Raw genomic sequence first — 26428 nt, 5'->3', positions numbered from 1 at the left:
CTCGTTGTAATATGACCCAATCTCGAGATTCAACATTTTTACGAAAATTTAATAGCAAGACTTAAAACTATTTTCGTAAAAATGTAGTATCTCGAGATTGGTTCATATTACCTCGGGGTGATAAGTGTTTTTTACGTAAAATCGAGTGGAAACTCGACGAAATTGTCAAATTTAAAATAAAATTGGCAATATTGCCGAAAAGTGCAAATTATGTTTTTAAACACAGAAATAATCTATCCGGCAATATTTCCTGTCAAAAATAAATTTTTTTCTGGATTTCATGCTTTGTTTTCTTCAAAAATCACCTATCAGTATTTTTCGGACGTCTAACGTCTATAAATTGTAGAAAATAGAGAAAAGTGGTTTTAACAAAAAAATGCGTTATCTTACAAAAAAAAGGAAGGACCTACAGATCGGGGGGTATTGCAATCGACACCAAAGTGATACTTGATGAATAATTCCCCCAACTTTGAGCAAAATCTGTGATGGTCGCTTTTTCGTGAACACTCGTATAGAATGGCCCACATTCAAACAAACATAGAACCAGGCATGTCGTTTCTCCTCAGAGAATTTCCAGCGTGTAGGAGCATAACTTTCACTAAGAAATCAACTGTCATTTTCTCACATTGAGCGTTCCGTCTTTTGAAGCTTTGAAGACATTTATGTTGAAAAAAACAATTACTAAAACATCCTCACTAATTAGATACACTTTTCTACGTCAGTCGGTTGAAAACACATACATAGAAATGTTCTATTAACAAATTTACATGAAAATAGCTGATCTACAAGTTTACCGAAAAATAAGTACAGAAATTTCAGAAATAGTAAAATAAAGCCATTGAATTATTTTTGAGCATAGTTTTATCGAAAATTGAACAATGAAAAACGAACAATTTTAAATTTGTTTTATAGTGTTTCAAAAAATAATATATCTCCAGATTTTTTTCACAATAAAGTACAATAAGTATTTGTTCTTTCTAATGATGTTTTATGTTCCACCCAAACGGAGATATCAATATTTAAAAAGTACCTATTTTCAAAATAAAAACGTTAATAATTCTTCACCTGTACAACATATCGACAATGTTCTTGCGTCAAAAAGCTTTGAAGTCATCCGAATATACCTTTGTTATTTAATTTGAATCAAAAAATAGAGCAAAACAAACTAGTAACGTTAAGTTGCTCTAAATAATTTAATAGCTACTAAAAGAATTGTACAAAGTTGCTTGAAATTAGTTGGTCTACAACTTTGCCGAAGAATGTATACAATTATTTGTGCAAAATAAAAAGTTAGTTTTTTTATTCCACTGATTTTAGGATCACTCTAATTTTCATTTGCATTTAAATAAAGGACTAACTATGATAAACAACTTCTCAAAAGAAACTATGGCTCTAAAACCAAAAATTCGCTTCGAAAAGCTCATGTCCGCCTAAATTGCCTTACTGTACCGCTGTGCATTGGTAAGCAAATCGACGCACTTGGAAAGAGCAATAAATCGTGTGCAACTGAGAAGCTTGCAAAAAATACAATGATGGAATCCGAAATATATCTCCTAAGAATAAATTGAGGTAAGCTTTCTCACACGAAAGGACAATACACACAATAACTGCACAACAGAGCTCACTGCAGTGCTTTTACAGTTTCCGAAATAATTTTCTTGTTCCTGGAAATCCGGTTTTCCGTGGATATGTTTTGGAACTAAAAAATTTTATGAATATTTGAACAGAATCGAAATTCATAAAATTACTTCCACTGGTCCTTTTTTATGGTTTTGGGTTATTTAGTGATATGTCTCGATAATGGACCACCCGGAGTATATTCAAAAGGTGCTTCTGGCGTCTAGATATCATCCCGGTTTTAAAAATATTGGTATTGGATAGATTATATTTTTTTATTGTTTCTATGGCCACCTCTATGGGGATTCCCCGGTGGAATCTGAAGCACCATTTTGGGGGCACACCCAAAACCACGGTACGGTAGTAATTTTATAAACTTCAAGCCAATAATTGTAAGATTCTGTTCAAATATAATTTCTTAAAATTCCTCAATTTCGTAACGTACTCCCGAAAACCCGGATTTCCGGTAATTGCCGGTTGTTGCAACATGTTCACTGACGCTGGTGCCAGTGACGTGGAACCGAATGAATATGAATAAAATAAGAGTCATCGTAAAATGCAAAATACTTTAAACAAACTCAATGTCTTTTCAACTGTTATTGATTCGATAATGTTTCCAAATAACCGGATTTATGAAAAAGAATCGATCAGTTTATATTCGTACTAATCTAGTCAGCATCAGAATCATCAGTATTGATTGCTGGTTGCACTGCTTTAGCAGCCTTCTGGAAAATATTATAGGTCTTCACGTCGAGCTCGTATACAAATACCCAGCTGTAAGAATACTCATCTCCATTGACGAGTGATGGAAGATACACAGTTTACGGCTGGATATTTGTATTCGAGCTCGATGTGAAGACCCCTATTATCAATACCAGTAAAAATCATCGTAAAGATGCTAGCACTGGTTAATCTTTCATAAGGATAATAATTTGGAGCCATCTAATGCATTGAAAACACGCTAGAGCATCAAATGCGTTATGAACAACAAAAATTCGTAGTGCTGGTTCCAAACTTACACAAGAGATGTGCTAATTCTACACTCTATTGATGTGGTTCCGCACCATCCAACTTCTCAAGTAACACGGGTTGTTATAGAATAGTTGACGTTACCTATATATGACATCACCAGAAAAGCGCAAAAATTGAAGGCTTGTATAGATCATTGCACGATGGCGTCACAAAACAAGAAGAAGAAAGAGATTTGACAGTTGTCGCGGGTCTGTTTTCATAGTATAATTTTCGGCTCGAATGCAAATGCGGAAGTGTCTTGTTGAAAATTGCGTTTCTCAGAATAAACCAAAAGATAACAGTAACGATTTCGCCTAGGCGGAGAGTTTTCCATCTTTTTTGTACTCGTATCATTCATTTTCACTCCTGTCACATTAAAAGAGAATGGAACACATTGTAAACAAACCCGTGGGAAGTGTCAGAAAAGTGAGGTTATTTTTCGTGTGCAATGATCTATAGAACAAGTACCGATACTTTATGAAGTATTACATAACTGCATGAAAGCAAGTCAACTTGATAAAATGAGTTGGCAAATTACATCTCGAGTATTAACCTTCGGCAATGCGCAAATCTATTGCTATGACAACTGCTAAACAACGCATGCGCAAATTGGTGTTTTCCGCAGTGCAACTGAATCGACATGAAAATCGTTCCAATCCTCAATTGCTGCGATAAACTCTCTTTATAGCCAATAAGTTAGGAATTAAGTTAGTTGTAAGTTTATATTACTTATTTGACAAGTAGGAATAAATCCCTACGAATGATAGGTCCTAATTGCGAAAGCAAACAAATCCTAATAATTAATATTACAAATGTCTAACAGCGTTGAGAAGTCACCTTTTGTGGTTGGCCGCATAAAATCATTATTTACTTATATTTATCATAAATACTTGAGCTACTAACAAAACCCCCTTAAAAAGCAATCGTTTTTATCAGTGGCAGTTATAATTGATTATAAATTGATGATGAAAAATAATATTCAACCTTTAAAAAAATTTTTTTTTTGGTTTGAATATCAAAATTGTTTTTGCATAGTTTCAACGTTATCTAAACATGAGTTTTAACGAAACTAGAAAACGTTGTTAGATATACGATGCCAAAGGTTGGTTACACTGCAAGCGTTTTGTTTAACATCTGACGGCGCTTTTTGACCCGCTTCGAATAAATATAGACATATTCAAATATCAATTTGATCAGGTAATTTTACGTTGACTGTTGAATACTACGACTTTGTCCGAAGGAAAAGCCCTTTACCGCTACGTTGTGTTGTTATTAGACGGTGTAATGTCTTTCGAAAAGACGTAGTGAGGATATTGTTATTGTTGAACTCATGTCATTGAAAACATCTCCAAAGCCAGCAACAACGAGCTTGTTTTCGAAATACGCTTGTAGTACACTTATATGATTACTTTCATTGTAACTTAGGGACCATCCATTAATGATGTCACGCATTTGAGGGGGAGAGGAGGTTTTGTTTACTGTGACTTTTTGTGACATATGGGAAGGGAGGGTTAACTTCAGCCTGACATCACATTTCAACTAAAAAAATAAAAATTAAAAAGACTATACCACATAGTTCAACTTAAAACTTGAAAAAATATTTGCATAATTCATTCATACTTCTACGATCACTTTTTGCTTAAAATGTGCATGGTAAAATAATTGACATAATTTCCCATTTTCAAGTTTAAGTTTAAAATGCACATTGTTCAATAGTTCTATTTTACCGTGAATGTTTGTTTATGGTTGAAAGCGCAGTTTCATTCATTTTTCAGTCCCTCTCAGTCCTGGAAAAATCGTGACAAAACATGAACATGAATGCTTGGTTATTGTAACATGTAAAGAAGATTTGGATTGCGAACGGATTGAAGAAGAGGAACTAGATATGGATGATTTATCAGTATCCGGCACTGATGCTGCAGTTACTGTCTCGGCTTTCTCTGTCATCGATATACCACATCACCAACAAAATCCTTGAACTACATGAGATTAAACATTTTTCCATTAATCTTTTATAACCTTTTTTTCTTTCAGAAAAATTGTTTTAATTCAAAAGGAAGTGTTTTTCAAACATTTTCTTTTTTTCAGTCAATTAGGGACCATCCATTAATGATGACACGCGTTTAGGGGGGAGAGGGGGTTTCAATTATTGTGACATTTTATGACATGTGGGGGAGGGGGTTAGCTTGAGTGTGACATCACATTTCAACTCAAAAAAAAAAATAAATAAACAAAAAAGTCACATACCTAACCACAGAGTTCAACTCAGAACTATTCATGATATTTGCATCATTCATTTATAGTTCTAAGATCCCTTTTTTTGCTTAAGATTTGCTTCAGATAAAATACAGTAAAGGCGCTTTTTACGCGGGTTGGTTTCCTCCATTACGGTACGGTAAAAACGGTACAAGATATCGACCTCATTTTATTCACGTTTTCCGTTTTAGGCCACGAGTGATCATATATCAGTTTTCAAAAAAATTCACAATTTTTGGTGTAAATACTCAAAATTTAAAATATTGCATTTTGCTCTCTAGATTGGCCACTATCATATTCAAACGAGATTTGAACGTTTTAGGACGGTTAACTTTGTTATATTTGCAACTCAAAAAAGTCGTTTTTTACGCGGACCCATACAAATTTGGAACGCATCCCCCGCGTTAAAAGCGACCTTAGTGTAAATGACAATTTTTTTTCTCGTTCAAAAGCATAATGTTCGTTAATTCTGTTTTACCGTGCATGTTCGTTTATGAATGCCAGAGTAATTACATTAATTTTTAGTGTCTCTCAATCCAATCAATACTAAAATTGTGACAAAACGTGAAAAAAAATGCTTGGCTATTGTAACATGTGGAGAAGATTTGGATTGCGAATTGATTGAAGAAGAGGAACTAAATATTGATGGTCTTTCAAAAATCAGCAATGATGCTGCAGTTAATGTCTCGGCTTTCTATGTCGTCGATATGCGACTCCATCAACAGCATCTTTGGACTAAGAACTAAACGTCTGTTCTTGTTATTTTCTATAATATTCTTTTCCTTTTAGTTTCAGTTTTTCTTTCAGTAAAATCGTTCTTATTAAGTAAAAATGCATTTCTAACAAATTTCTCAATTTTCAATCAATTATTACCAAAGAAGGGGGAGGGGGTGGTATAAAAACGTGACGTAATTAAGGGGGGGGGGGGTCAAGGAAGTTGTGACAGCTTGTGACAAGGGAGAGGGGGGGGAGTTATTTTTTTCTAATTTTGCGTGACACCATTAATGAATCGTCCCTTATAACCAAAGTGGGGGAGGGGATTTCAAAAACGTGACGTAACAGAGGGAAGAAAGGGCCAAGGAAGTTGTGACAGCTTGTGACAAGGGGGAGAGGGGGGAAGCATTTTTTCCAAGTCTTGCGTGACATCATTAATGGATTGTCCCTTATTTTCTAACATGTTTTGTGTGTTACTTGGGTTTTGCGTGATTGAAACTTGTTTGCGCCACAGAGTCTTTTTTCCAATTCCTGTTGTATTTATATGTGCAAATTGAAATTTAAGTGGCACTTCAAATCCTCTTTTGCACTAAATTTTAAAAATATTCGTGACAAGTAATGTGACAAACAACCTTATGTAGTTTTACGTCAACCTTGCGGTCGTGGTTTTGCACCAACCTTTCTGTTATTTTTATCTTATGACTACATCTACGCTACATAAGTTTAGTAGAGCGGGAAATGTATGTAATTTCATGATAATACGAGAAATGGACGAGAACCGAGGATGTGACTTAGACTTGGAAAGAATATGCCTCATCTAGATAAGACGAACCCGCTATTCGTTAGTTGTGAGAGTTTTGTAAACATTTGAAAGTTGTAAAAGTTTATACAACTGACCAGGAGAACTAGGAAGATTTTCTGTAAATAGTTCATCAAAACATGAAAAAACATAAAAGTTCATTTCTCCATCGGTTAAAAAAGTCAAATTATGATAGTTTGATAGAAAGATAAGGTCTAAGATCAAGTATTTGAGAGAACGATAAAAATAATCCTCACGATCCTCACATTCATCAACCCTGGAAAGATAGTCTACGTCAATTTGACTCCTCGATTTCAGCAATGTTGCGCTCTTTTCTTCTAACAGTGGGTTAGTTTTTTTTCGTTTTTTCTTAATCAATGAAGAAATAATAAAACCTAACTTTTAGTTTTTGTTATTTATCTATGTGTTAACACCGTAATGATCATTCATCGATAATTTATAAAGGAAAAGTTTTATTTTCAATCATTTGAAAGTCGGGAGTCAACTCGACGCATGATTATCCTTTTACGCGTATCAATATATGATCATCTTTTCAGGGTTGAATATTTCGTGTAAGCATCCTTAGCTTCAATTGAAACATGAAATGAACCGTCGCTTTTGGTGCAATTCTATCTCATTCAGCTGAAATTACTTGTAGTGTTACTAAATACTTTTTGGTTTCTATTCGTGAACTTCAATTTTCAAACTAGACCTAAAATTTTCAATTGGATTAAAATACCTACGTGAACTCTGAAACTTTTATTTTCTTTTCAGTGAACAGTGGCAATACCATATGTGTATGCTTTGAATCTCTGCAGCCCATCTTTGGTTTTGTGCACTTGCTAGAGGCTCTTCAATACGTGCGAATATCTTTACTTTGTCAGTCCTTCATCTTTTTCGTTTGATCGTCAATCTTCCAATAACTTTCGTTTTCAGGTAAATACCCATTTGTAGAAACTATTTTTTCGTCATATCTCAACATTTAGCCTGGAAACTGAAAAAAAATTAAAATACACATTCTAAATTTTGCACCAGAAAAACCAATATACATGTAAACTACTATAATACATGTCGAAAAAAGTGTTTTCAATTCGCTGTTCGTTCATTTTCCCGCGGACTTCCAGCGATGACGCATCGAAATTATGGATTACACATTTAACAGCCAATCCTCGCGACTTAAACCGACGGCCGCTTTCCACATTGTGTGCACACATTTATTGCGCCAGAGCGTTTAATCTGCGGGCGTTGTGGATTTACTTGTCGCAATCTATTTGTCGTCCGCGGTGGTGGTCGGGCCTCGAAAGGAAGACCTACGTGATCAGATTGGTGCCTGAGAAACACGCAATGGTGCCGGTTCAGCTGGCCACACGGCTAACGCGACGATGACGGCGGAATGTGTCAATGGGTATCTAAAGCCTCACCGCACGGCTTTCACGCGCGGGCATTTTGCGGTTCACCGCCGCCGTCCGATCGCCTTCGGTGGTGGCCATAAATAAAGAGTACTCTACACGTTTAATGATTTATTTGCTAATCGATTTGTCTGGCGAGTCTCTGCGGATCAGGAAATTAAGCTCGTAGTTTAATTCACCTCAATCCAGCCGAGGTGCAGCGACCGTCGGCCGATGCTTGGATTAGAGTGGGAAGAACCCCGCGCCAGGGACAAGTTTCAATGAGCGAAAATAACACGATCGACGAGCGTGTTAAAGCGATGATCTAGCGTGACTAAAAACTATGTTTTCGAAAGTCAAACCGATCGCTAGATTTGAGAGCCGGTTGATTGCTTGTAGTGATCGAACTAGGTGTCCGTTTACTATTGATTGCATTGCATTTTTATTGAATGAACTCTTGGATTTTGCTGGTTCTCGTGTTCATAGTTTTGTTAAATTTCAGGGTACAACGTCGAGATCAGCAAGCACGGTTTGTCATCAACTCATTATCCGAATTCTCGTAATTTTTAGTTAACCTACAAGCTGCTGTTTGTAAGGTCATTTCTTTCCTGTCGCATTTGTCGTGTCGCACCATACGTCAATCATGCTGCTAGCTAGCTAATGGCAGGGTGGGAACATCGTTTGTCGCACAAAACACCACACATTGCGGGGCGCTGAAAATTGCGCCAAACAAGGCACGCGAAAATGCTTCCCATTCCAGGCTGGATCCAATTTCACCGCTTCCCATCCGGGCCGTCATTGCGATCGTTCTATAAAACGTTCGAAAAGCGAAATCGGCAGACTGGGAACTAGCCGGTAGCTGTGAAGGTGCCACGAAATGCATTTCCGATTTTTTTTTTCGCTTCTTGCAACCACTCCCCTCGTTGAGTGCAAGCACCATCATATCAGCACTACGGTAGGCGCACTTGGTAGCCCCTCCCTCTTGCTGTGCAAATGCACTACTTATCGTCGGCATGAACTGCAAGCCATAGAGAAAAAACGTACCGATTTAACTGCCTCCTATATGAGTAATAACAGCCGCCACGGCAGCAGCGGCACAACATACCGATCCGGATCTTTAGGATGTATATTTTTCGCAGAGCATCAAGGAATTCAGCAAATAGTTGCAATTAAAACCGGGACCGATAATTGCAGCCATCAGCCAGCAGCAATTATCTGAATCAGGAGCGTTTAAAAAAAGCTGTGTGCAATGCACTCGTGATGGAATTATACGTGACTGTCGAGTTGGCGCTGTGGCCTGTGTTCACGTTGCTATCCTGTCTAAATGTATTTATTTACCGGTTAGTGTTCTGATCATTGATATCCGATGGGTTGCTGGTGGCTCTGATCGCGGATCGATTGTGAAGCGCTTCTCCCGTAATTAGAAGTTTGCATATGGGGATCTTCTCTGATGTTGAACGCCGCTAATGGGCCTGACCTCTTGTACATTTTCTGTATCATAATAATTATGTGGCAAGGTATCATTACTTCCACCGTAGTCCTATCTTGTTTTATAATTTTCAATTATTTTTATCATGTTAATTATTATTATTATTATCAATATAGCTTGGTTTGTGGGTTTTAACCGTATTTCTATGTCTATTTTAATCGATTGAGAACGCTACTGGGTAATTAGAGATCCTAATCAACTAAGTTTTTGTTAATTTATTTAGTTTTTACGTTTGGAATTCAACAATCTTTCCACATTAGTTTTTCCTGTCTTTTGTGTTTGACTATAACTGTGTGTCAAAATATTATAATAAATTCCATTTATTTTTTGTATCAGGTATGCCTCTTTCAAATCCTTTACATCCAAACAAATTACAAAACTTATTAGTGGAATAACTTCCCGCAACTTGTTCAACAATCAGTCCCAGTTTCATTTGCTTCCAAGAAGTAGGCCACTTTGCCCTGAATGGATGACATTTTCCCACCTTTTCAGTGTACCAGTAGAATCGCTAGCGCCACTCATCATTCACTGTGTAACGACGGCTGGTGCCAGCAGGGCACTAAAATGGATTCAAACCAAAAACAATTGCATCTGCGGTTACATCGAAGGTCAACCAGTTCGTTAAACGTTGTCCTCCCTAAACGAAAAAAAAACACGATCAGACCAGACACCTGAACTGACCTGACCGAACCAAGTCGGCCTACCATATGTTCCATCGCGATCCTAGTTCTTGCACGCCTAACTTGTTAATATATGCTGCCATCAATGGCAGCAGTACCGGCTCAGCATAAACCCCCCCTTGCACACGAGACAGCGAGTGGCCGTCGCGCTGCCGCCGCGAGGAACGAGATTTTCGCAACATATGTCCTATGGCCCGCATCAGAGAACGTGACTTCACTCACTACCGAGTGCCGCGGAAAAGTTGCAAAACAAAATAACATTTTTTTTCCTTCACCAAGTTTATGTTCTTCTTACGCGAATCCCCGGAACATGATAGGGGTTCAACAAAATCGTAATCCTACCATACATATATCTTCCGGATCTTCCACAATCAAAAGATGTCCGAACATTGAATATAGAGGAGTACCATTTATTTTATGCATAATTTTAGATACCCCCTAAGTTCGCACCAGGTAATAACAAGTGAAACAACTCACATCGCATCACGTATAGTATTTACTCTATTGCAACGGAAAGGTGCACCACACTTGACTATGCCAACGAGGGGTCACGGAACAGCTGAAACGCACTGTTGAAGCTCTTGTTTATAGCCTCATATCAAGGTCTTCCAAGTGACGACAGCTGACAGTTTGCTAGGCTAGCTCGGGTGAAGGTTTGGCCTGCAGCATCAGACCGTCGTCCGCCCGAGATCGATTGTACTTCCTCTGATGAGACGCTATTAACATCGTCTAGGACATCAGCTGGCCAGGGGTTCGCAGCTGCCAATGCACAACAGTCCAGAACTAACCCTTTCACTGTACCATGACGTTCACGAGCGGCCAACGGTAGTTGCATAATGAGCTAACCACCGTAGCAGGGGTCACAGGAATACCAACCAGCATCCATTTGCGGCCATGCGTTGCAAAACAAAATCTCTGCAGTATATTCATTATGGTGCCTTCCGAAAGGATTAATCGGTAGAAATAATGGAAAGGGGTCACGGGGTAGTCCAGCGCTAATCACAGCCACAACCCTTTGCTTTTCATTCGCGAACTGTGCACACCAGCTGGCCATCCCAAGTGCGCGTCCGACAGACCATAATCAGCTGGTTATTTCATTATGTGATTGCGTATTATGTGGAACCCGGCAAGTGAGACAAAAAACAACCCTTATGCTAATTGAGACTACGGGGGAAAACAACAGAGGACCGCCAGAAATTTAATATTTATTCTACTCTACTATGCCTGTTATCCGTTGAAAAAGAATGTCCTTTCTTCGTGAAGTCCGGAACAGCAGTGAAATATGGAATATCGAATAGAAAATCTAATCATATTTCGTCGGCATGCAGCCGAAGTGAACCAAGAGTCGAAAATATTCTTTTGAGTAATTGGCATTTAAAATTTAACCAACGCCAACACGCATTGAAAAATTTACTAATAATAACAAGTTTTGCTGAAATATTTAGATTTCATTCACGACAGCAATGTACTCAGTTCACTCTATTTAATAGAAAGCATAAAATAGCGTCGCATATTTAATCGCCTGTGAGTTGCCCGCGATTGATCACGATCAGCCGAAATTGTACAAAGATCCTTCAAAATGATCCAGGTAATCTAATTTTATACTGATCAATAGCAAAGCTGGCCACGGCATGCAGATCAATTGAGACAGGGATTTTGGAAATGCTAGTTTGGTACTTGTTGCTACCAGAGACCGAGGAATCCTCTGCATCATACACAAGTATTAAAGAAAGGAGTTAGTGTAAGTGAAAAGGAATAGATTTGGATCCATGGATGTTGGTGGAATGATCTTTATTATACGATATGGGTATTGTATGGTCTCTGGGCATCCGGGCACCAGGAAACGACAAATCTGGTATGTTAGTGTTGAAGAAGATCGTAACAGAAAATTAATTCTGACTAATTATCGTAATAATCAGAAGTTATCCATTTCGCGCAAAACAATTGGTTTAATATTGGCCAAACTTCTATTTGCAACTTCACGACGTGAATAATATCACGACTGAATAACCTTCGGACCTTAAACCGCCATCGTAAGCCGTTGTTGACTAGAGAATAATTGAAAACTAAGCACAATTATGATGTCATGCGCGAAATCATTGGTAGAAAAGTAGTAGCGACATGCAGAAAAGATGTACAAAAGAGTAAAACATATAAATAGCCACTGCATTGGAACATTGAAAGATGAACTAATCCGAGACTCATCGCCAAGGTTGAATATTCAATTTTGGGGTGTCAATTCCATTTAATTGGTCGCGTGCCGATAATTCGGTCCACAAGTACAATTTTGAAACATGAGGTACGACAAACTTACAGTGCTTAAGTAATGCTACAAATTTGCCGAAGAAAGCAGTGCTCTAACTCTTACGCCTAAAGTGTGAAAGCCCATATTCAGAGGGATATTCATCCAATATTCGCGGTGAATACCATAATATTAAACACTCACAATATAATATCATAATTAACACTCTGCTGTTCACTAAAACTTCACAGTTACAACGTAAATGAAACATCACAGATCACGTCTCTTTTTCAGAAAATTTGTCTCCATTAATCACTTGAAAATCGAAAGTTTAACGAAGATGTTTTAAATAAGGTACCATCAATTAGCCGTACTGCCAGCCCTCTCCCCTCAGTTCACTCTTGTCGAATGAAAATTTAAAAAAAAATCTTTAGTTCGGTATGGTCTAACGTATTTGTAACTTGTCATAGTTAGGATACAGTTATCGTGAATTCATGCACACTGACGCAAGTTTTGACTATCTCAACATATAAAAATGTTTGATCCATATAGACTTGAAAACTACTGAGCCTATCGACGTGAAAATTTGTATGTAGGGGTTTTTGGGACGGGAAAGGTTTATATGATAATTTGAGGCCTCTCTCTTCTCTGGAATACAAATGAAACACAATTTTCCACAAAGCTCAAGAACTAATAGAGCGAATGTAACCAAATTTGGCATCTGGAGGTTCTTAGTAGCAAAAAATATTTCTGTAATAAATTGATTCTCTTGAGGGAAGGGCTCTCATACAAATGAAACACAAATATCTGTAAAACTGAAGAACTTAACAAGCAAATGGAATCAAACCTGAAATATGGATGTTTCGTGAAGCAAGATGGTACCCCAAGCAGCAAAATTTTACTATTTACGTTATTTGCTGTAGAAACACTTGCAAGTTCATGGCTCAGTTTTAAATATTGCTTCTTTTAACATGCTAATGGTCATTACCAGTTTTAATTTTGCTTCTTCAATTCATCAGTACCTCAGCGTGATAATGAAATTCAAAGCATCACGCAAAAGTTGAATGGTGCGAAACCAGTACAAAATTGTGCGTTTTCAGCGCAAAAGTTGATGTAATTTGAAACCAGCACAATGATTGCGTGTTGGGCATAACGCAATTACTGCTCTAGCGTTTTTTCAATGTATTTGGCAGCTCCTAACTACTACACTTAAACAGTTTCAACTGGTATCAAGCAGCATTGCAAAGCGAGCGAGAAGCAAAACCTTTCTCCTCCTTTCTGCTTGAGAACGAGACATATGCTACGCTTCTCAAGTCTTTTGCACACACGCTTTCGAGATACTCTTTCTTCTTCATGCATTCCCCGCAGCAAGCACGCACCCCCAGTATGAATGACACTAACAACACTAGTATCAAGTATGTACAGCACGGGTATCTTGCTCATTTCGTAAAGCGACGAGACACGAGACCTTGCGCGTCGCAATACGAACCGAAAGAAAAGCGAAAGAGCAACCAGCAAATTGTATATGACGTGTCTAGTCTTGTCGCACTCGCACGTACATGAGAATTCTACGAGCGAGAGAGAAATTTCTCTCGTCGCTTGAGAAAAAAGCTGCACAGGATGAGAAATAATAATCATTCACAATTTACAAGTGTTGCCATAAAAAATCAGCAACGCTTTTGTGGCTTTGTGGAATGGAGGGTTTTCGGTAAAGTTACCGTTGATTACAAAATGTTGTGAACAGAATTTTGTTTCGTTATTTTTTGCAAATCATTCAATGGTACTTTCAAATGACCAAATCCATCGAGATAAATGGATCGAGCATTATAGCTATATAAATCTAGTGAGTTCACAAGTTGTTGTTCGCTGCTTGCACTGCTCCATGAGTAGCAGTCACTAATTCACTCGACGTGAGAAATATAGTGTCGATATATGATACATATTCTGATTTCAATCTGTGTCAATGTATTCGCAGTACAACTGTTGCGTTATCCTTTTCACACATTTATTGTGCGATTTTAGTGCAAAATTTGTGCGAATCGGGAAGACACAATGCTTGTACAAGACTTGAACTTTTGCGTGCAATTTATCAAATTTCGTTTTAGAGACACACACTTTTTGGACGACAATCTGGGCAATGATTCTGTGAAAGAAATATAACAATATTCGCCATCAAGTGCTACTAAAGAACCATTTTCCTTAGGGGGCCGGCCTTACCCCCAGTACCCCTACTCAAATCCAAAATTTTCCAAGTGCGACCTCAATCTTTCCCCGCAACTCCGGTTAGTAACAACACTTATAAGTACACAGTACCAAAATATGAAATTTACAGGTAATACAAATGATAGCACATAACGGTTTCTAGCACATAAAGTGAACAACATATAGGGAAGCGCTCCATTATTCATCTCATTTAGCCAATATGCACGAAGAATGCACGGACTGAACACCAAATTTTCACGAAATCATTGAACAAATAAACAAAATACATTTACATGCTTCATGGAATCGTCCAGCATTGGAAATTTAGTAAACTTAGCTAGATTTATCCTGAATTTTGTAAAACAAACCATTTTTCACAACGTTTCAATATTCATCTCAAAACTTAAATTACTGCTTAATTATTCATCTCACGGTGCCCCCATATTCATCACACATCATGAATGAATCACACTTTCATGAAAGAGCGTAGCCGCAAACCATCGTAGTAGGTTACCTAGGCATCAGCTGTAGTTGTTTACGTGCAAAATTGTAACCTAGGTAACCACTGAAGTGCTGTCGATTTATGTCAATTATGTCGGAATAATTCAACATTTTCAGTATATTTTTTTCGTATTAACAGAAACTGATTTGGCAACTCTTGATTTCCTCAACGCAGTGAAAACAGATGAGAATACATACAGTTGAAATTTAGGATTTGTAAAAATTTATTTCATATATTTCTGCTTATTAAAGCTTGTTTTTGGAAATTTGAGGTGAACTAATGATTAAAGTAATCTTAGTGTAGTGAATGATTTTGTTTAGTGATTAAATAAAAAGTGGTCCGCTAATGATGAAAAAAACTTTGGTTGGCTGCTGAACGAGTTCCGTTGTAGCCGTATAGAGCAGTGCGCGGATTTTGTTTTCTGAGGTACCTACATAGTTTCAGGGTAGAGGCAAGAAATTAGTTCTTGTTCCATGTTACTCTCTCTTTGATAAACTTGAACATAAAAACAGTTCAAAAACTGCGTCGGCCTCAATTTCATTGCCACTCTTCTAATTCCGAAATCCTTTGACAATACACTGATGCACGGGTAGGTTCGTCAAACCGATGAAAACTCGCAACACTGCAAAGTTGAGTAATTCCCGTTGAATCCGGACCTCTGTTTACATGAGATTGTAAACCCGTGTTGATTAAATTAAGAAACTATGTTTGGGTGCTTAAATTAATGAACCCCTCGTTAACTGACGATTTATACAGTTTTATTGACCCTTTGTTTTTCGGCAAATTTTGGCTCATCAAACTAACTTTCGAATTTCTTTATGGAATTACTCAAACCAACATATCATTGTAGAGATGAAAGATATGGCCATCTTCTGCGAACATGAAAGTTGGTTGGTGGACTTTGCCAGCCACATTTGATTTTTTAACGTAAAACTACGTCTCTCAGGAAGTTCGGCTACATAAGGATGTAATATGAAAATCTAAAACCGGAAAAAGTGAAAAACATGTCCAATTCAAAATGCCAATACATCAGGTAGTTTTTGATGGATTTCCTTAGTTCTTGCAGCAATCGATTGAAAAATCTTCTAAGATTTCTCCCAAATGCAGAAAATTGTAATTTTACTATTCGAAATTCGAATAGTGCAATAGCTATTGAAAATTGTCAAGCCTTGTCAAAATGCAAAATTTGACCTCTGATTGGTCGTTGTATGATTGCTTCCCAAGCACGGTCGACATAATCATAGACCTCGTACTGTGAAGTGTAATATTTGGCCTATATAAGAGCCTGTTTCAGCCGAATCTGCTCATATTAGTTCTAGACTGCGACAACAACAGTCCTCACTTAGCAGAGCAGCAGCAGTGCAGCGGATAGTAATGGCAGTAAATAGCGCCTACAGCTGGGCCATGACAACGGATAGTGCAGCAGTTGCAGCGGGTCTCAGCATCGATAGTAGCACTTCCTTCAGAGAAATGCTGTCTCCGTGCGATAGCGGGCAGTAGTAAATGCATCCAATAAAAAGTTGCCTCATTTTGACATTACACCAACGTTCTGGAAAGCTTGCGTTCAAAATACATGAGCCGTCTTGTTTTGAGTTTTAAAACAGCTTTTCACTGTGTTATCTATTACAATGAATACTTTTGCGCACTGTCTGTGATAACGCAAATATGTGCTCGGCATCTTTTCCGATGTTGAGTTAAACAGCAAATTGTCCTTTTCAGGATAAGAAAAGCCTAATTGAAGTGTTAGTATTTTATATTGAATCAATTTACACCTTCAAATGTTGAAACAATTATAAATTTGACTTCATCTCCATGTATCAGAACGCACTGAATTACCTTTGTCTGCAGTAATAAGCACTACACCCGAACAGCTTTTATTATCTGCATAAAAATTAAGTTTTATGCTTTTAGTTAATATTATAAGCAACTATATTTTTGAAAATGGCCAATCCTTGTAAAGCGCAAATTTTAATTAATCTGATTGGCCGTTATATGATTGCTTTCATCAGCAGTAAATACACCAGCCGGCACTTTCTCTAATGGAAAATTTGGATAATTTTTTTCAGAAGAATATCACTGTTGAGAATAGCACAGAGCTGCAATCAGCATTATATCCGATATTAAATTGAAAAATTGTTCTTTTGTGGACAAATAGACACTTATTTGAAGAGTAATATCTTTGGGTACCAGTAGCAGTATGGTAACAACCTCAGCGCTCTTAGACCGATGTTATACAGTAAGTGAATGGAAGTGTTACGCGGCGAATCAGTTCGGGACTAGGTTCGGAATGTGTTTTATTTCATTTTCATTCACATTCTTAAGAAAAAATCCAATATTGCGACCAAGTTCAATATGATGACCACCAACTTTGTTGTTTGTAAAAAGACCCTCAATGTTGTTTTGTTGACTTGAGTAGTTCCATAAAAATAATTAAGACTTAAATTATTTTGGTGAGTCAAATTCTGACGATTATTATACACCAAACATAAATCAACATTTGATTACACTGCCTCTCAAAATAAAAATATCTAAATTTCATCAACGATATTCTTTGGAAACATATGATTTATTGAATTATTCAGTATTTTCGGAAATATAGCCAAAAGAAAGTTTTATCCTGACAATGCTTCATCTGGTATAAAAATTATTGAGTGCCCACTTCGGTCAAAATTAATATATTTTTAGAATTCTTTGGGTAATTTTCTTCAAAAGGCATCCTTCAGAATGTCCATAACCATAATAGTTTCATAACAGTTAGCACCATTTTCGGTGGACTGCAGATGGAAAACGGAGTGTGGAGAAGGCGAATGAACCACGAACTGCAGGAGCTACTTGGGGAGCCATATATCGTCCACACCGCTAAGATAGGCAGGCTGCGGTGGGCTGGGCATGTTGTAAGGATGTCAGACGACAGCCCGGTAAAGATGGTTTTTGAAACCAATCCGTCAGGGACGAGACGGAGAAGTGCACAGCGGGCAAGGTGGATCGATCAGGTGGAAGACGACCTGCGGACCCTACGCAGACTGCAGAGCTGGCGAACTGCAGCCATGGACCGAGTGGAATGGAGACGACTCTTACGTACAGCAAAGGCCACACCACGGCTTGGGACTGTTTGGTAAGGTAAGTAACAGTTAGCAGTTTCAAGCGAAGCGGAGATCTTTGTCTTTATTTTATAACATAATTATACGCTTATTTCCATGTGAACAGTATTTTTCGTGATAAATTTTCTCAGGAATACGATGAAATTGTCAAATTTGAGCACGGACGGTCCAATCGACAACATAGTTGATTTTTTTTTTGTTCATGGGAACCTTATTTGAACAATTCCCAAAGTTTTGAGCCAAATCTGAGTAAATTGTTGACACGTTTGCCCTCTTTTTGCGCACTCGAGGTGAAATGACCCATTATATTTTCGATTTTGACGAGTAAAATAACCTGAATTCAGTGAAGCGTATGGCAAAAACTTTGAGGAGATGATTTTGAGATTAATAGAACATTTGCTGACTTAGAGAAAAAAAACCGTCCCATGTACACGATATAAAATCTTTGAATCGCATCTGATGGTTTCTACGAAAGAAGTGAAAATAAATTCGTTGTTTAGTATTGAAAAGAGACTAAAGATATACTTGTCTTAAAGAATTTTGCTCAGTATTCGTCCTGATTTGTCACCGTAGAATTACTAGTAAAGCATACAGTTCCAATGATTTGAAAAGACAGTCAAACTGCAAATACCCGAACCTAATCTGGTACGAAATCAAGTCATGAACTTATATCCTCTGGCATTCTGGTAATACAGCGAATCGAGCAACATTAACGCATGCACTTTCCGAATAAATGACAACACTATTAATTGGTTTATCATAAAAATTAATATACAGTCGTTTTTTTACTCAATTTGCCATTCGCTGTTTTGTCTTGAAAGCACACGGATACACGGGAAAAGATTGTCACACCTACTACTTTGCTCCCACGAATGAGTTCCATTTGGACAATTCATGCAATTCAACGGGGTAATCTTGACCAATCTTTAATTCCTCAAGCTTGGGTCACTTCATCCTTGCCGGTTCAATCGGTAGATTTCACGTACCTTAGATAATCACTACAGGTTCTCTCACGGAAGTGCAACCCAACTGACATTTGCGAAGCGGCGCCCGTACATGTCATAAAATTCCAACATATTTCGAAGTATGCAACAACGGCGGCTAAGATCGTAAAATTCGCAACTGATTTATGCAGCACGACGACGATGAAGCTCCGCACAGGAGACCCAGCTTCCCCCTCAAAGGGCACACGTTTGTTCGTAAAACTGTGCATCGCACAACGGCACTGGGAGTATGTTCATGATTTACGATATTGAGTTGTAACAAACATACACCATTCATCGTTTCGGGGGTACTTGCTGCGCTGTACAAATGGGTGTTGTACAGTTTGGTATTGCACTATCGGTTTTCATCATTAAAACCCACCTTAGCCTGACCCCGGCACACTGTTCGGCCCAGTGCCGCGGTGTGAACCTCACCGGCGAAGACCTGAGATTCATGCCACTATGCCTCGTGTATGGGCCGGGCATAGGAGCTTTGTGGATGAGCTTCATGAACTTTTATTTACAAGATCGGATCATGGTAAAACATAAGGACAAGAAGATGTTTCGCAAAAGTATGTTGTTCAGTCAGTACTTTATGATAGCAACAATTGAGATGTAAGATCTGGCGATATTATGACATTCCCATACATCATGCAGTGACCATCAAACAAAAAATGAAGGATTGTGAACCGAACCTAACGGAAGTGTTTTCCTTTATTCAACCTTCCATTCAAGCCTGGCTGAGGCAACTTTAACTTCAACTGACCTACATCCAAACCAGTCAGCGCACATACATGACAGATTTTTTTTGTCGGAACCAAAAACTTTTTTTGTCCACCTTACGTCGAACAAAAACAACCTGCCTCGAAATGCTGGAGACTTTGCCGAACAAAGAGCGTTGATTAATGTTTAAACTAATTATACGGGAGCATTTTTTCCCATCGATTCGCTTCACGCACTTGCCCATGGTAGGGACTTCCAAAACAGGAGCGAATTAATCAGTCACGTTCTTCAGCCAACCCGCACTGGCCTCCGGTAGGAGACGGTATGCCTTTCTTGCGGTTGAGACGCAGGTGGTCTCGCAGTTCGGTTTCTTCCCCGTGCTGTACAAACAGTGGGTTTTGGCGTTGAATAACTAATTTTCCGTTAACCTACTGTGGATACCGCCTCGGCTATCATAATTTATTATCGCCTTCATCACCGGCCGCAAAACTGGCCCGTTGTTCGACGGAGGATTGCAATGCGTTCGACGGAACAATGAAGGTTAAGAGCAAAAAAGACATTCACTAACTGTCGAAGCAGAATCATATTTAATTCTAACCGTGCTGAATGCATTTATTTGAACCCGGTTTCACTGTCACGGGGAGTCATCAATTATCTCATCAATGAACAGCCATTCTCCAGTTATTGCACGTTCACAATCGTCCTGGTTTGATCTAGGTGACCTCAATGCACTCCTTCGACATCAAGAGCTGTTACCCTGAACGGTGATCATGACGATGACGATGATAAAATTGCTCTCACACAACGATGGTGGTCGGTCAGCAGCGATGCAGTTTATTCGCGCTCAAGTCAATGATGCGATTTCAATCGTTAAGTGCCGCGCCTTATAACTGGGCCTCCTTTTATTTTCTTCCAGATCATCAATTAATCATAAGGTACTGCAAAAACAAATAACCTTCTGACGGTTGTCTGTCTCCTACCAGGAATGATCGCATTCGATTAATGCAGTAATTGCAACACCACACATCGCGCTGATCAGGGGTCTTCCATTGGATTGGATATTTTCGAGCAGTGCCTCCGGTGCAGCTGATGGCGCAGCTGATCGGTAAATTGTAGAGTTACGACGAGTGTATCGGAAATAAACCTAATTATATTCTGTAAGAAGTAATGAAAATAAACAAACAACTTGTACGATCGACCGTACGTGAGTTAGTGATTACCGAAGAGTGTAACAATTCACGTTCATTTGTTTTCATATGTGTGATAACCATGTGTTTCTATATTTGTAATAACCATAAAAAAACTGTGACAGTTTGTCGTTTTATTTCACTTTTACTTTTGTAAAATTCAAACAAAGCAAATATAGGGAATATACTTTATTTATCAGCTGTTAATTTTAGTTTTCTTCTTGATAAGCACGGAGCCTGTTTTTATAGCTCCAATCAGCGCTGTCAGAAACTCAGTCAGTGTTCTTTCGCTTAACTAAATTATACGTTTCCTGGAGGTCTATGAATATTGGCTTAGAAGGTAGTAGGTTTTCTAAGTTTGGAGGTACATATATGTATACACCGTGTCCAATATATTCTCATACAAATTGAAACTACATTTATTTTACAACAGCTGTTCCGATTTTATTAATTATTGTTCGATTTGAAAGGTACTACACTAGGGTCTTTTTTTACGCGGTTTATTCTTATACGTTTTATTAAACGCGATTTTTTTATAATAACACGGATTATTTGTATGTGATTTGTAAGACTATTTGTACGCGGTATCAAATAAGTTCAGTATAAGTACATCTAAACTCACCCCTAAAAAGCGGTTCAATCAACCGCGTAAAAAAAGACCCCAGTGTATATTATTAATAAATTACAAAAAGTGTTTGGGAATAACTCCACCTTTAACCCTTTTGACGAGCTTCAAACGTTTCTCAAATCCGTCGCAGGCGGCACGAACGACTTCCATGGGCATTTCGTCCCATATACGAAGGATTACGGTTTTGAATCGGGCCAATGTAGGTATCCTGTGCTCGTTTATCTTCGACAATATGTATGACCATACGAAGTAATCCAAGGGATTCAGATCTGGTGAACTGAGAGGCCATTCATTTTTGGCCAAAAAGCCGGTCAAATTTTCCTGGCACCAGTTTTGGAACAGATTCGCTGTGTGAGAGGGTGCTCCGTCCTGTTGAAACACATAATGATCTTCTCCATACATTCTATCTACGCTTGGCTTTACAACTTTCTCCAAAATTTCCGTTTTGTAATAAATAGCGTTAATTTTAACGCCTTTCTCAATGAAAACAAGCGAAAGCTTCCCTCGCATGCAAATACCTCCCCAAACCATCACTGAAGCGGCACTCTGGAACCGAGGCACGTTTCTGTCACTGTCCGGGATATTCAGCGAAGAGTAGGCCCACAATCTGTCATTTTGGACATTGTGAGACTGTTGCAGAACAAATAATTTTTCATCCGAAAAGATGAATTCTTTCCGGCGTGCCGCGATAGTAGGAGAGTAGTTCTTTCGTACCTTTTTGTCTTCGAAGCTGCTGATACTCCGTGAACTTTACGTTTCTTGAAAGCTTGGTATTTCAGGTCTTGTTTCAGCACGTTGTGTATGGATGATCTGGACACATCAAGATCAGCGGCCATTTTACGTACAGAGCGGTCCGATTTTCGTCGAATTCGTTCTCTTACGATCTTAACCACTCGCTTAATCCTAGCTGAACGTGGCCGACCGGATCTCTTCCGGTCATTCAGTGAGGAAACTAAGGTTAGTGTCATAATACCTTCTAATGGTCCGATAGACATAATCACGCTTTACTATCAGGTTTTTCGAGGTTTTGAAAATATGGCCTGGGCGCTCACCTTCCGAAACCCTTTTTATCACTTCGGCACGAAATTGTTTCATCGTCGATAAACAATGGACACTTAATGAAAGGGAACAAACTGCATCTTGAATAGTCTGTGTGAACATAGTACAAAATTACACCAAAACATATTTGTGCATATGTGCTACCAATTTATCACAACAATGATGTAAAAATGTATGAGAATATATTGGACACGGTGTACATATTCTCATCGTACACATGTAACGTGTTAATAATTTTGTTCTTAGCTACATAATGCGAAAGTAAATTAGAGGAAACCAAGAGCTCATGGTCAGCATCCTGTGAATTTTATAGCGAATTTCCATATTCCACCAGCTCACCTCGTTTTGACCTGGAAGCGCACTAACTGCTGTCAAAACCCTTCTTTATTCGCTCGATTTTGACCCAGTTTTGACCGGGCGAGCTGCCCGAAGCGCACTGTAAAATTTATCAGCTTCAACCCGCCACCGCACGTGCTTAGTTCGTAAACAATTATCTGGTATCTCTTTCTCACTTGCGTCGCGTTTTTCTATTTCTCGGCAGATTTGCCCGAACACAGTGGAATAAAGAAACTCGCTATAAGTTTCAAAATTTGTTTCTAAATCATCAAGCACCAAAATCGTTCGATTGATGTATTAGGCCGATTTTTACTTAACCTGAATCCGGTATTGAACCAGAGAATAATTTTGCTTAAAACGAACAGTTCAATACTAGAAATTTTGTGATAGTTTCATGGGTGCGTGAGAGCAAATAAAAATGGTTTCTTCTGTTGTATTCAAATGAACGATGGAGCATTAAATTTAATTACATGAGCATATTTATTGTTGCAATTGCACTGCTCGTTCCCGGATCGTAATTAGTTGGAACAAATTGTTCTCGGGCCGATGCGTGTTGTGAATACGCATGCAAATTCACCGATCGTGTGCCCCCCGAGCAGACATTATCATTGTGGTGTGACAGTTATCGACAAGGACCTAGAGGTTAACGAAAACTGAATATGGAACGCTGCGTTGCAGGTGCCAGCGCCGTTACGATGGTTAATGCCGATCTAGGAGCTCAATAATCTGCTGCAGCGCAGAAACAGGTGTAGCAGAAGTTAATTCCCACTGGGGCGGAATGGCTAAACATGTCACTAATGACTGTGACAACAGCTTGCCACGAAACGGGTTCCTATAATTGTACGATGCAAGCTTTTTTTATTGTAATATATTTGTTTTCAAAATGTTAAAAATAACCACTGTAAAAAAACCTACAATTCTAGTGAGAGAATAGTGCTGACTGTCTCATACGGGCGGGAAAAGATCATTCGCATCAGTTGATGGCATACCCGTTCGCAGGTTTTTCGCTTGGGGGAGTTTCAGGTTTTCAGTTTCACGTTGTTTTAAACGAATTTAACGTGCTGGGAGTTTTCCATTCACGGTGTGAAAAAACATAACTGTTCATGTACATTAATAATGTTTGACGCTGAAAATAGTATGATTTTTTTTATCATTCTCGCTTATTTTCCGTCGGTCTAGTTCCGCCACTGTTGTTGTGCCAATCACCGACGCCCGGGAAGGCGACTCCACCCAGGACCCTAACTTACGACCCGTTAACTAACGGACCGGCGCCAACGACTTTACTTCCTCATGCGATGGAAGGCGTGATCCCAGAGATTTTTCGCCTCAGAAAATCTCCCGGTGTCGGCTAGAATTGAATCTAGACCAGTTTGGTTGGTTGTGAGTGAATCACGCCACCCCACAACCATCGACACCTATGTCGCGTAGATCCCAAATTAAGCTCAGAATGGCCGAAAAACCCTTCTAAAGGCCAGAAAAAGCCAAACCAGAAAATGATCCCAAATTAAACTCAGAATCGCCGAAAACCCCTTCAAAAGGCCAGGAATGGCCAATATAGAAAATAATCCCAAATTAAGCTCAGAATGGCCGAAAACCTCTTCTAAAGGCCAGAAAAAGCCAAAATAGAAAATGATCCCAAATTGAGCACAGAATCGCCGAAAACCCCTTCTAAAGGCGAGGAAAGGACAAAATAGAAAATGATCCCGAATTAGGCTCAGAATGGCAGAATAATCCTTCTAAAGGCCAGAAAAGGCCAGAACAGAAAATGATCCCAAATTGAGCACAGAATCGCCGAAAACCCCTTTTAAAGGCCAGCAAAGGCCAAAATAGAAAATGATCCCAAATTAAGCTCAGAATGGCCGAAAACCTCTTCTAAAGGCCAAAGAAAGCCAAAATAGAAAATGATCCCAAATTGAGCACAAAATCGCCGAAAACCCCTTTTAAAGGCCAGGAAAGGCCAAAATAGAAAACGATCCCAAATTGAGCTCAGAATGGCCGAAAACCCCTTCTAAAGGGCAAAAAAGGCCAAAATAAAATATGATCCCAAATTAACCTCAGAATGGCAGAAAAATCCTTCTAAAGGCCAGAAAAGGCCAAAATAGAAAATGATCCCAAATTGAGCTCAGAATGACCGAAAACCCCTTCTAAAGGGCAAAAAAGGCCAAAATAGAAAATAAAATAATTGAGCTCAGAATGGCCGAATGGCCAGAAAAAGCCAAAATAGAAAATGATCCCAAATTGAGCTCGGAATGGCCGAAAACCCTTCTAAAGGGCAAAAAAGGCCAAAATAGAAAATAAAATAATTGAACTCAGAATGGCCAAAAAACCCCTTCTAAAGGCCAGAAAAAGCCAAAATGATCCCAAATTAAGCTTGGAATCGCCAAAAACCGCTTCTAAAGGCCAGAAAAGGCTACAATAGTAAATGATCCCAAATTATGCTCAGAATGGCCGAAAACTTCTTCTAAAGGCCAGAAAAGGCCAAAATAGAAAATGATCCCAAATTAAGCTTAGAATCGCCGAAAACCCCTTCTGAAGGCCAGAAAAGGCCAAAATAGAAAATGATCCCTATTTGAACTCAGAATTTCCGGAAACCCCTTCTGAATGCCAGAAAATGCCGAAATAGAAAATGATCCTAAATTAAGCTCAGAATCGCCGAAGACCCCTTCTAAAGGCCCAAATAGAAAATGATCCCAAATTAAGTTCAGAATGGCTGAATCCCCCTTCTTAAGGCCAGGAAAGGCTAAAACAGAAAATGATTCCAAATTGATCTCAGAATGGCCGAAAACCTCCTCTAAAGGCCAGGAAAAGCCACAATAGAAAATGATCCCAAATTAAGCTTAGAATCGCCAAAAACCTCTTCTAAAGGCCAGAAAAGGCCAAAATAGTAAATGATCCCAAATTGAGCTCAGAATGGCTGAAAACCCCTTCTAGAATTAAAAAAAGGCCAAAATAGAAAATGATCTCAAATTAAGCTCAGAATGGCCGAAACCCCCTTTTAAAGGCCAGGAAAGACCTAAATAGAAAATGATCCCAAATTGAGCTCAGAATGGCCGAAACTCCCTTCTAAAGGGCAAAAAAGGCCAATATAGAAAATGATCCCAAAATGAACTCAGAATGGACGAAACCCCCGAAATAGAAAATGATCTCAAATTAAGCTCAGAATGGCCGAAAAGCTTTTCTAAAGGCCAGAACAGAAAATGATCCCAAATTATGTTTAGAATCGCCAGGAACCCCTTCTAAAGGCTAGAAAAGGCCTAAATAGAAAATGATCCAAAATTTAGCTCAGAATTAGTGAAAGCCCCTTCTAAAGGGTAGAAAAAGCCACAATAGAAAATGATCCCAAATTAACCTCAGAATGGCCGAAAACCCCATTAGTGTATATTAGAGTGCCCATATGCGAAAAAGGTAACCAGAAAATTCAAAAAAAATATGCAAAATTTTCACCGGCTTGAAAAAACACCCGGAGCAAATTTTCAGCTCAATTGAGTACGTTTTTCTCTATTGCCTCTCA

The sequence above is a fragment of the Wyeomyia smithii genome, chromosome 2 (genome assembly GCF_029784165.1).
Source record: "Wyeomyia smithii strain HCP4-BCI-WySm-NY-G18 chromosome 2, ASM2978416v1, whole genome shotgun sequence".
NCBI lineage: Eukaryota > Metazoa > Arthropoda > Insecta > Diptera > Culicidae > Wyeomyia > Wyeomyia smithii.
The sequence above is the reverse complement of the archived record's forward strand: the minus strand, read 5'-3'. Positions refer to the sequence as shown.